The sequence below is a fragment of the Siphateles boraxobius genome, unplaced genomic scaffold, assembly GCF_051911475.1.
Source record: "Siphateles boraxobius isolate OS27281-9 unplaced genomic scaffold, OSU_SipBor_1 19, whole genome shotgun sequence".
Lineage (NCBI taxonomy): Eukaryota > Metazoa > Chordata > Actinopteri > Cypriniformes > Leuciscidae > Siphateles > Siphateles boraxobius.
In genome coordinates this window covers 23,496,813-23,508,112 of record NW_027508799.1, presented here as the reverse complement: position 1 = coordinate 23,508,112, position 11,300 = coordinate 23,496,813, and positions in this window count along the sequence as shown.

The window sequence follows — 11,300 nt, the reverse complement described above, 5'->3', positions numbered from 1 at the left end:
TTTATAGATAAACATTAATTGAATGTTAGATGATGGTAAAGGTAATCTAAATGTAAAAATATGTGTTTCTCCCTACAATTAAATATCCAATATCGACCAATACTGATAAATATTCATAAATAAAACATAGTTTTAAAATGAATATTGACATGTTACAGATATTCTGTAAACTTAATGGGTTGACAGGAGTGAAATAAATTTTCTAACAGAGATTTCTCAGCTTCAAGAGTCTGGTCTCTGCAAAGACAAACATGACATGGTCCTTTCTTCCATATAAGAGCATTCAAACTTAATTCTCCTTTCCAAATTCTTCAAGTTCATTCAATGTGACCTGTGATCTTTTATCAGAGCTGGAGTCTGGCTCGGCTCCGCGAACACATCTCTCAAACAACACAAGCATTCAGGATGTTCTCAATGCGATCCCATTTCTTGTCAAAACAGGGGAAAAATAGCGGGTTTGACTTGCATTTTTGGCTTAGAAGATATTTCTTTAAAAACATCATAATCCATAAGCCTATGAAACATGCAGGCATACTCTGTCCATGTGAGTATCTGCTCTCTCTGTCCAGCAGCTTGAAAAATAAAACTATGATTTGACTGTTTCACGCTTTATTCACTGAATTCTCTTGAGATATCAAATAATATTCAAGACAAAACCAACATTCCCAATGTCTGTGTACTGTGGCTCACTCAGGCGCCGTAGTTTGTGGTGCAGTGTCCCCCTGCTCTTATTAAAGGACTAACCGCAGGACTAACAGACACCGCTGGATGACCCCACATCTGTTCGACAGGCCCGCTCTGTGCGAACAACGCTCGCCGCTCAACAATTACACAACCCTGGGATTTATGTGGCCACGGTTAAATCCATGTCGCTCAAAATACCGCGTGTGCTCAATGCACTGTAATCCCCGGACACTGGCGCAAATCCCGTCGATCCCGTGGTCTCTGATGTCTTGTCTGACCCTTCTTATCTCACTCTATCATGGCAAAGGCAACTAATGTGTCCCTCATGCAAATAACATTAGCTGGGATGTAAAAACACCTACCCTTTCATCCCTGATGGACTTATTCTCCACGCCAGATGCTCCAACTTTGAAAGAATCAGTCATAATTGAAGCAGAGACATGCAATGGTTTTAGATGTTCTAGCCAACATGAAATCAAAATGTATCCTATTTACTCCCTTAATGCATGTTCCTGGTTTTATTATGACTAATTCATTGGTGCATGTTGTTCTAAAGAAACAACTTTGCAATCTTTCATCAAAATCTACAACTTTCTTTTCTGCTGACTTCACTTAAGCCTTATTAGATAATGCTAATCAATACATTTAGGCTTCATTTTACATAATTTAGTATTTGGTCTGGCTATGTAGGACCTTTTTCACAAACTAAATCAGCTCTGATGGTTAAAATAGTCATATATTTATATTCTTGTTTAATATCCTGTTTCGCATGACAGCACATCATGGATGTAAAATAGGTTGTAAACAGAAATTCACACTGACTTTTTTCCCCAAGCTAGGGTCCTGAGACTGCAAGGGGGTCCGCATGAGCTTCCATGATTATTTTTAAAAGTACATGTTGCTCAGTTAAAGTTTAGTTAACTTAATTTTTATCATAATTACTGATGTTGATTTTGTAACTGTTTCCACTTTCTAAACACTGGTTAGAAATTTGAGTTAAATCACAATAAAGTATTTGAAAAACCTGCATATTGTTTGGTTACAAATTATTTTCAATTATAAATGTTTCTCTGCAGGTTTCTAACGGTACTCTAATAATTGGTGGGAAAAAGATACTAAGTTATTTTTTATTACTTATTAAATTTGGCTTCAGTGCACATAGGCAATATAAAACCCAATTATTTCACTGTGGAAATCTACTGATATTTCTTGAAAATACACATGAAAATATATAACGGCCTTTATGTTTCAGGAAAGGGGTCCCTCAATAGAGGGTTCTTAATATGTGGGGATCCATGACATCATAAAACCCCCCCTGATTTTCAGGTCTATGTTTAGAAAATGTACCATTGTTGATATTATTAAAGCACATAAACCATGAATGCATTTATAAGGCTTTGAGGCTGTAAACCTCTACTTCCGAACGAGGGCACGTCTATGTAAAAAAGTGAATATTAAACAAATTTCCGCTACAAAGTCAGCAGCTGGCAATAGCGGTCACCGCACTGAGGGCATGAGCAGTGCTGCCCCAGAACATGCCAGTGGGGCCTCTCTCATTCTGGCAAATCAAAAAACAAATATTTGCCAGAAAAAAACAACAACAAACAAACTCAAAAGTCTTCAAGCACAGAGCAAATGACGACCGGGGCAAATTAAAGATGCGCTTCAGTGCACTGTCAGTGAAAGGGCAAATACAAGTCTGAGAGGGGGAAGGAGGTGCCTTTCTTCAGCTAGTGTGACAAATCCACATCCTGAAGAGGTCAGCAGTGGGCTTTTGGAGTCAAGGGGATGTATGGAGGTACAGGACAGAGCTACATCAAGGGATCATGGTTTGGTTGGTTAGCAAAGCCCAGTTAGTCTTTTTTTCTTCTATGGCATATAGTCTATCTGAGTGAAACGGCTTCTCGACCTTGAAAAAAATGTAGGGCCGGACTGACTTGATTTTGTTTATCTGGATTTTGTTTATCTGGAATTGATTGGATCGTTGTGGTTTGCTATTGCTGCGATCTCATGTGAGTGACAATTTGTCCTGCCCTTGTTTCATTGAACGTCATCAGAAAAGAAATGTTGTTGCAGGGTGGGGAAGTTATTTTAATTAAAGATTATAAGGGCACATTAATTAAAAAAAATATAAGCATATGCATGGATAAATAATTTATAGGCTAATAGGCTAAATACGTTTATTTAGCCTATTAGTATGTATTCCTTAAAAAATAAAAATTCTTGGCGATTGCCAGCACTTGGACTTTCTGGAAATGTCATCTTTTTGCCAGTGGGTGGCGATAATGGACTGAGTCACTGAATCACTTACTCAAACAATTCATTCGAAACACTGATTCATTCAGGAATGATAACGTTATCCTGCTTGTTTTATCGGAGACTCGCGACGGTTGATTGTGACCTAATTGTGCAAACTGCCAAAACTGTCTAGAATGTAAGTCACTCAATATTAATTTATTGCTTAATGAGCTATTAAAGCAATACCACACGATAAAGAGTGCCGCTGGTCTGTCCTTTACGCAGCACGAGGCACTGGGCAACTTAGTTACACCCGTGCCAATATTCGGAGCTACAGCACATTTGTTCATGTAAAATTGTTTAAAATTGCTGTCTTGTCATTGAAAGCAACGGGAATGCTAACTGTTATATTTCTCTAGGAATTATAGACCTCATTAAGCTGCAGGTGTAGCTGTCTGGCCGGAGTGGGACTTTGGGAGAGACTATACAGATGAGCGGTGGCAAGATGCGTAAGTAATGCACTTAAACGTGAGATACAGTAGGACGTTAGTCATTTCTTATCGTGTTTTTTTATCCAGTTCATCAACGGAAAAAATAAATAAAATACATGGTGTATAGCAAAAGTTTTAACGTCACGTCTTACCACGTGATGATTGCGTCTCTATTCGTTTGTGATGCACATCAAATGTTTAATAATGTACATGTTCATAGGGCTGGGTATTGTTAGGAATTTCACATTTCGATTCGATTTCGATTCTTGAGGCTTCGATTCGATTTCGATTCGATATTGATTTATCGATTCAATAATTAGTAAATACAGAAGTAATTAAGTAACCTACCTGAGTATATTTTTAAATAATGTGTGCAGTATTACCAATGTTTAAGAACAAATTGACCCCAGCATGTTTCCTGTCATGGTTTATTTGGCAGAACAAACTGTACAATATTGTACATGTGTTGAATACAAACCACAACTGTAACAAACAGGTGCTTTATTAAGACGTGTGTGTGTGCATGTAACTGTAATAGAAAGTATATTTCTTTCTTCCTATACATTCAAGTTATAAAAGAAATGTAAACAGAAACACAGAATGTGCATACTCATAAAAAAAATGCGCTTCGTGAGGCACACGCGCACATTTGCACACACACGCAAGTACTCTCGCTGTCTTCCTCTCTGTCGTGCGTGCGCTGAGCGGTTTGGAGCTCGCGAGCTCTAGATTTCGGGAGATTTGAACTAATTTGCGGACATTAGGGAGCCGCTATCAATATGCGGGAGACTCCCGGAGACTTATTGTTGTTGTTTTTTTTTATATATACGAAAAATGTAAAAATATTTTTTAAAATAGGTTTTTATATATAAAAAAAATTATGTTAAATTCACATTAGAAAAAATCCATATTTCTCATTTTCATTCATGGAGATAACATGGACTGCCATGGCTTAATGGAAAATTGCTACCATCAAATGAAGTGAAAATAACATGAAATTTCAGCTTCAGGCAGTAGATGGCTTAAAAGCATTACTCAATGGCTCATTTGCCATTTCTCATCGGTATACATCTTTTCATTTTATTTAGGTTTATGTGTTTAGACATTCTAAAAAAAAATTATTTTGTTATAATATATTTTTTAAATTATTTCGGGCAATTATAACATTATTACAGTCAAACCTGAACATAGTGTTTTATGTGTGTATGTTGTGTGTGTTTGCATTTGTTCTCCGTATTGGATGTGTTGTTGTATTGGCCCTTCATTTTGTGAATGTTTTCTGCATACATGTTGTGTGCTTGCATTTGTTCTCCATCGTGGATGTGTTGTGGTATCGGCCCTTCATTTTGTGTGTGTTTTCTGCATTTGTTTTGACAAGTTGTGTAACAAAAAGCTATTTTATGAACAAGTAACAAGTCCCACCCTATGTTTTTCCTTGTCTGCGGAGCCGTTTAAAAATATATATATGCTTAAAGGTGCTCAAAGCGATGTCACGCGTTTTTTAGACCAAAACATTTTTTGTCACATACAACAAACATCTCCTCACTATTCGCTAGCTGCCTGTCCCCTGAACACACTGTAAAAACACATGGTCTCTGCAGACACCACAGGCTCCACAAACGGCAACAAAAACAAACTGGGCTTACCCGCACCACGAAACATAACAAACTGTTCCAGCCAATAACCGATAAGAAGGATTTGGGGGGTTAGTGCGCGTATGAGGAGGAGGGAGGGTCTAGCTTGCCTTCGTTTTGTTTGACAATACTTTAAACTTCTATAAGAAGTGATGTCACCCGACATTGCTTAGAGCTAGGCTTGGGCGGTATCCAAATTTTGATACCGTCAAACCTCCTCCCTATTTTACCGGGTTATACGGTATTACCGTGACTAATTAAAAATTATGACATAAGGCTCAGACAGCGTCACCAAACTGTTGGCTTGTGTCTACACCGTTCAGAAAATGAATACCAGATCGGGCAAAAAAAAAAAAAAACCAAAAATCAAGGCCAACCTGTGCACGTTGTGTCTGATCCCGGCTGACGGCATTAAATGTAATTATGAGCCGGAGCCCTATTTAGACTTGAATATTTTTAATACGTGGCCCGTTATAATATGGTGGCGCCAAATAATTTTTTAACCCAGATGCTGAGGGGGTGGTAGATATAAATACTATTTATAAATGAGCAAAAATGGGACACTTAATAATATTTAATTATTTTAATTATGACAATTGAAGTATTAATTTTATTAATTAATTTAAATTAAATTAACAAGCAACAAGCAAGAAGTGTATTTGTAAATCCGGTGACACGCGTCCATTGATTTTTATTTATACAACTTTTCTGTCAGTGTCTGCTGCAAAGATTAAGTTGATGATCCCCATCTCCCAGTGAACGCGCATATATAGAGAGAAATGCAAATCATGGATTACATAATCAGAAGGTATAGGCTAGACTTTTTCTTTTAGTTTTGAATTGTTTCGTTTAAAGAAATTGACGATTGATATCACCGTAGTGAACGCGCCTATAGAGAGAAATGCACATCATGGATTAATCAGAGAGTATGCTGCCTATATTTCTTTTCCTTTTGAATTGTTTTGTTTAAAGAAATTTGACGAATCGCCATCTCCATAGTGAACGATAGAGAGAAATGCACATCATGGATTACATAATCAGAGAGTAGGCTAGCCGATTTCTTTTCGTTTTGAATAGTTTCGTTTAATTTGATGATCAACATTTCCATATGCACGCACATAGAGAGAAATGCACATCATGGATTAAATAATCAGCGAGTGGCCTATTTCTTTTAGTTTTGAATTGTTTCGTTTAATGAAATTTCAAGCTTTATTTAGATATAGGCCTATCTGTCATGTCTCATACACTGAGTTTCGATTAATTTATGATGAGATTTCAATGCAAGTGACCGCGGCGCGCCAGCGCACGATCATGTCATGATTATGTTGTCTGCTATATTTGATTCTTATTTATTAAATCCAGGCAATTGGTTGATAAAAAATTTATTAAAATTAAGATACAATTTATACAAAACGAAATTCACTTTAAAGAAAGGCCTTTTACAAAATGAAACTTAATTAAGTGGTCAATGTCTGACTCCCGATGCATCCCATCTTACTCGTGCTGTTCACTTTTCATTATCAACGTAAAAAAAAAATAACATTATAATATTTTAACAAATATAAACGAATGCGCTTATTTAATGAACTCGGGGCAAAATGCATCCTCGCAGCAGTGAGTGGGTGGTTGTTTCGGAGATGCCACATTAGGTTAGAGGTGTTTCCATCTCTCGCGGTCACCTTTTTTATTGCAACATTTACAAATTGCCTCGTCAGTATTTACCGCCTCTCCCTTCTCTCGCTCTCTCTCTCTCTTTCTCCTCCACACTGTCACTTGATGACAACTACATAAGCATTTTTAGGCATTGAATAAATTATATTTATATATTATATATAAGTGCCGGTAATGATGGTATTGAAACTGATACCGTTGCTATTTTTACGGTATTCGATATTACCGTAATACCGCCCAACCCTACTTCGAGCACCTTTAACTGCCAGTCGTGGTTTTTTCATGATAAAGACTCTTATCATGTTTTTGCATAATGATGATGCATTTAAAGTCCCCGTGAACCAGAAGTTGCAAACGACTTCAGTTGTGACGTATTTCCAAGTGAAACAGACGGCAGGGTTTTATTTTAGCGCACCTCCTCTCCATCCCTCGCTCATAGCAGACTGACGGTTGGAGAAAAGTGGTTAAAGGGGTGATGAACTGAGAAATCAAATTTTACTTGAGCTTTTGACATACAGGAGGTCTTCATACTATAAGAATATCCTGTAAGTTTCAGAACTGAAAACTTCCTTTTTAGTCCAATAAAAGTTTTTTTCACCTACGCACACAGGTCAGTTTATTTGACGAATTGAACGTGAGGTAACGCATCACTATTTCACTTGGTCTAACATTACAATATAATACTATTTTTAACTAATACTAGTTTTTGGAAGTTTTGATTAAAAATTCTTAAATATTGTACTTTTAAACACACCAGGGGCGGAGTGGCAATCGGGAGAGTCGGGACTTTTCCCGGTGGGCCGGTAATGTTTCAAGGCCACGATGGCCGGTCGATAATAGTTATACATTGCAAGTTCTTAGCAACACCATCCGCTGCCTGGTGTGCGGCCGCTGGTCGCTTGTCAAACTGTGCAGCCTCTCTTATTAATCCGTAAATAAATGCATCTATCCGCACAATCTAGTGTGAGTTCTTAAATGGTCTAGTGGTAGATCTTTTGCCAAGCGTGTCAGAGGTTACGGGTTCTAATCCGCACTCGTATAGTTTTTTTTTCTTCCATCAAAACTGAATATGTTCATCAGTGGTTACAGTCTATATCAAGCAGGGACACGTTTGTTTGCATTTTATTTTGTGATTTCACCAGAATGAATAGAGAGTCTTCGCAATGGCGATAGATTGAAGCGCGCGTCCGGGTGAAGACTGCGCGACTCGTAGTGACCAGTAGTGGTGGCTTTCTTAATCTATTTAAAATAATTTTGCAAGGGTTTTTGCAAAAAAAAAAAAAACCCCGGCCGGTGGTCTACGAAATTTCCCGGTAGATTTTTTGGTCACACTCCGCCCCTGAAACATAAGGTAGATGGACATTAACTGTTGTGCTTGAGTCTTGTGTCTTTGGCACTTTAGTTCATCTGTACCTCAAACATCTATACTTTGCATTTCTCCATTCCACTGCCTTGCGTCTCACATTTTTAAACACAAAAACATGTTCTGTGTGAATCACCTCTCATCTAGTGACAATGACAAGAGTGATATCCAGGACTGCAGCCTTGATTTTAATCACACATTTGTTTATTCTGATGAGTGGCCGACTGCCCCCCCTTCCTTTGTGCGTTAACATGCAGCGCTGTTCCCGTAAGCTTTTAGAGATTTGTTTATTTGTGTTGCGGCTCGTTTTGCAGCTTGCGAGTGACCCCACCCAGTTTTCACAAGAGCTCCTGACAGCAGGCCTGCTTAGCAGCTCCCCTCTCAATTAACATACTATTAGCATAATATTAGCATGTGTGGATTCGGGTGTTAATGGCTGGAGAAAAATGCTTCAAAAATCAATTTGATAAATTACAAATGGAGGCCAGCGGGTGCAAACGGTCTCCTCACATACTGCTTAGTCAAGCTGTTCTCCGGATGAAGCACAAACACAGTCAAACGGGTGGTACAAAATGTTAAGTGCTGTATCAAGAACTTTTAAAACTGCTGAAATTTTAGGTTTTTTTTAACATATTTGTGCGAAAATTACCTGTGAACAGACAGAATCAACAGCACAAAGAGATTTTTGTAATTCTGAGCTTATATAGTTTAGTGTACGCAGTCATTTTTCTTGCAGTATAAAGTTTGGCTCCATTCTGGCTTAATCTTTTAGCCTAGGAAGAGACAGTTTGACAAAGTAAAATGACCAAGCAGAGTTTGTGTTTACTTGTCATGACTCATGTTGGGGTGTGGGACACAAAATAATAAAGCAACATTCAATAAATTTAAATAATGTAGCAGTCTTTATTAAAGGGGTCCTATTATGCATTTTCACATTTTCTTTACTGTGTAGCATCACAACATTTATTTCCATCAAGAGGTGCATCAGTTTTTGGTTAACATCTTGTATTGACAATGCAAGAGTCCAGCACTCTGTAAAGTCTCCTCCAGCACATCCCAAAGACTGAATGAATTTAAGGTCTGGACTCAAAGGTGCCAATTCATGTGTGAAAATGATTCTTCATGCTCCCTCCCAATCATTCTTTCACAATTTGAGCCTGATGAATCTTGACATTGTCATCCTGGAATATGGCCATGATGTGTCTTCCTACAGGATTGTTTAAGAAATGAATTAGGGTTAGAAGAACTGTTGGCCAAACATTTAACAGGCTAGAAACATAATCACTGAATCGTGGGCTCTTAAGCATTTGCCTATTTAAATCCAAACAGTGTACAGTCCAGGAAGTGTATTTTTAATATAATTTGTATGGAGTTATAGGCTGTGATACTATGGACTGTGGGTGTGCCATCTCAGGCTGAGACTCTCTGACATAAGACCTGAGATGAGAACTGGCAAATTTACAAAACCGAGAGATGCAAGGCAGTCAGTCTCTCAAAGACAAAATATGATTTCATATGAATGAACATTAATGGGGGGTGGAGTAGGCCAGCTGTTGATGAAGTCACTGAATGAGAACAAACGTAATGTGTCGTCTGTAAGGGGAAATATGTGTCAGAGCTGATTGGACAGCAGCCTAAGGCTGTGCTGTTCCTCTCAATGCCATGCCTGTCTCTCACCTACTGCTAAACTGAAGCAAAACAGCAGAATAAACCATATACAGCTGTGTTTGCAGGTCTAGCACATCCCAAGACCACACACACACACACACAAACACACACACACACACACACACACACACACACACACACACACACACACACACACACACACACACACACACACACACACACACACACACACACACACTGAATTCTCAAGTTTTGCCAGGCTAAGAAACAAAACATTTTCATACACATTGTTCATATAAAGGTGCACTCAGTATTTTTTTCCTTATTAAAAAACTGTTTACACTTAAAGAAATTAATATTACTAAAATTAATTAATAATACTAAAAAATAAAATATAAAATCACATTCACTCACATGAGATGAAGACTCCAGTCTTATCAGTTGCCTAATTAAAACTGTTTTATTTTACACCAGGGGTCTTCAACCTTTTTGTGAGCGTGGGCTACCTCAGTGGATAAAATAATCTAGAGGACTACTTTTGTTATACTCAAAAATATTTATTATAAATAACACGTTGGTGCTTTTTTACTTTTACTTTACTTTTAATCACCATCATATGTGAAATAATAAAATTATCTTGATATCCTGGTTCAGACAAGGATTTAAAAAAAAAATTTATTCAAAAAATCCTGAAAATGTTTTAAAATATATATTGAAATATGTACATTTGATAATTTTGACTCACTCTGAAATCACATTATTTAACTGCCACACAATTTTAGGAGTCAGTTGCCACAGTGGCAACAAGAAGTTTTGATTTTGTCTCATGGAAATGGACAGTAAAACACTGATTTAAGTTGGAATGCAAATTTGTTAAAATTAACTACATTTTTAGGAAGTGTGTAAACCTATAAACCTATGGTATGTGTTATGAAACACAGTAGCCCAAACATTTATTAATATAAATGCAAAAAATAAATAAATAAAATAAATTCATTCAAAAAAAGAGAGAAAACTACCATAGCTTCTAAACAAAAAACATACTGTAATTATAATCCATTACTCCTCTAACACATTTAATACATCTATATATGACTATATTAATATAGAAACATTTTATATATATATTTACAACATTTCTGCCCAAACTGTTTATTTTACTACAGTAAATCTATGAGTTGTAGAGTAAAAAGTGTCTTCTAACTGGTTTGTTCTTCTAATAATGTTTCTCCTGTTTTTTCGCTTCAATATGTTGACAATGTTAGCACTGTTTCATCTGGCATTAGACCAGTTTAAATCACAAAGTCATATGTTTATAATAGAGATAGAGAATTCTGTGCTGAGAATTCAAAAGGCTTCTCACTGGATCACGTAGTTTAATAATGGTCTCGAGATGGAGATCAGCTCACACTGGAACGCAGCGGCTTTGGGTGAGCTCGCTGTTTATTGGGCCGAGCTGATAAATGCTCCGCGCTGCGCAGTTCAAACAAGCTTCCTAACGCTTTATGCAACGCAAATGACAGTGTGTAACTAAAGAGGGTTGGGTAACTTTGTAGTACCTCCAGTATGAAAAAAGGTAGCAGAACGGTA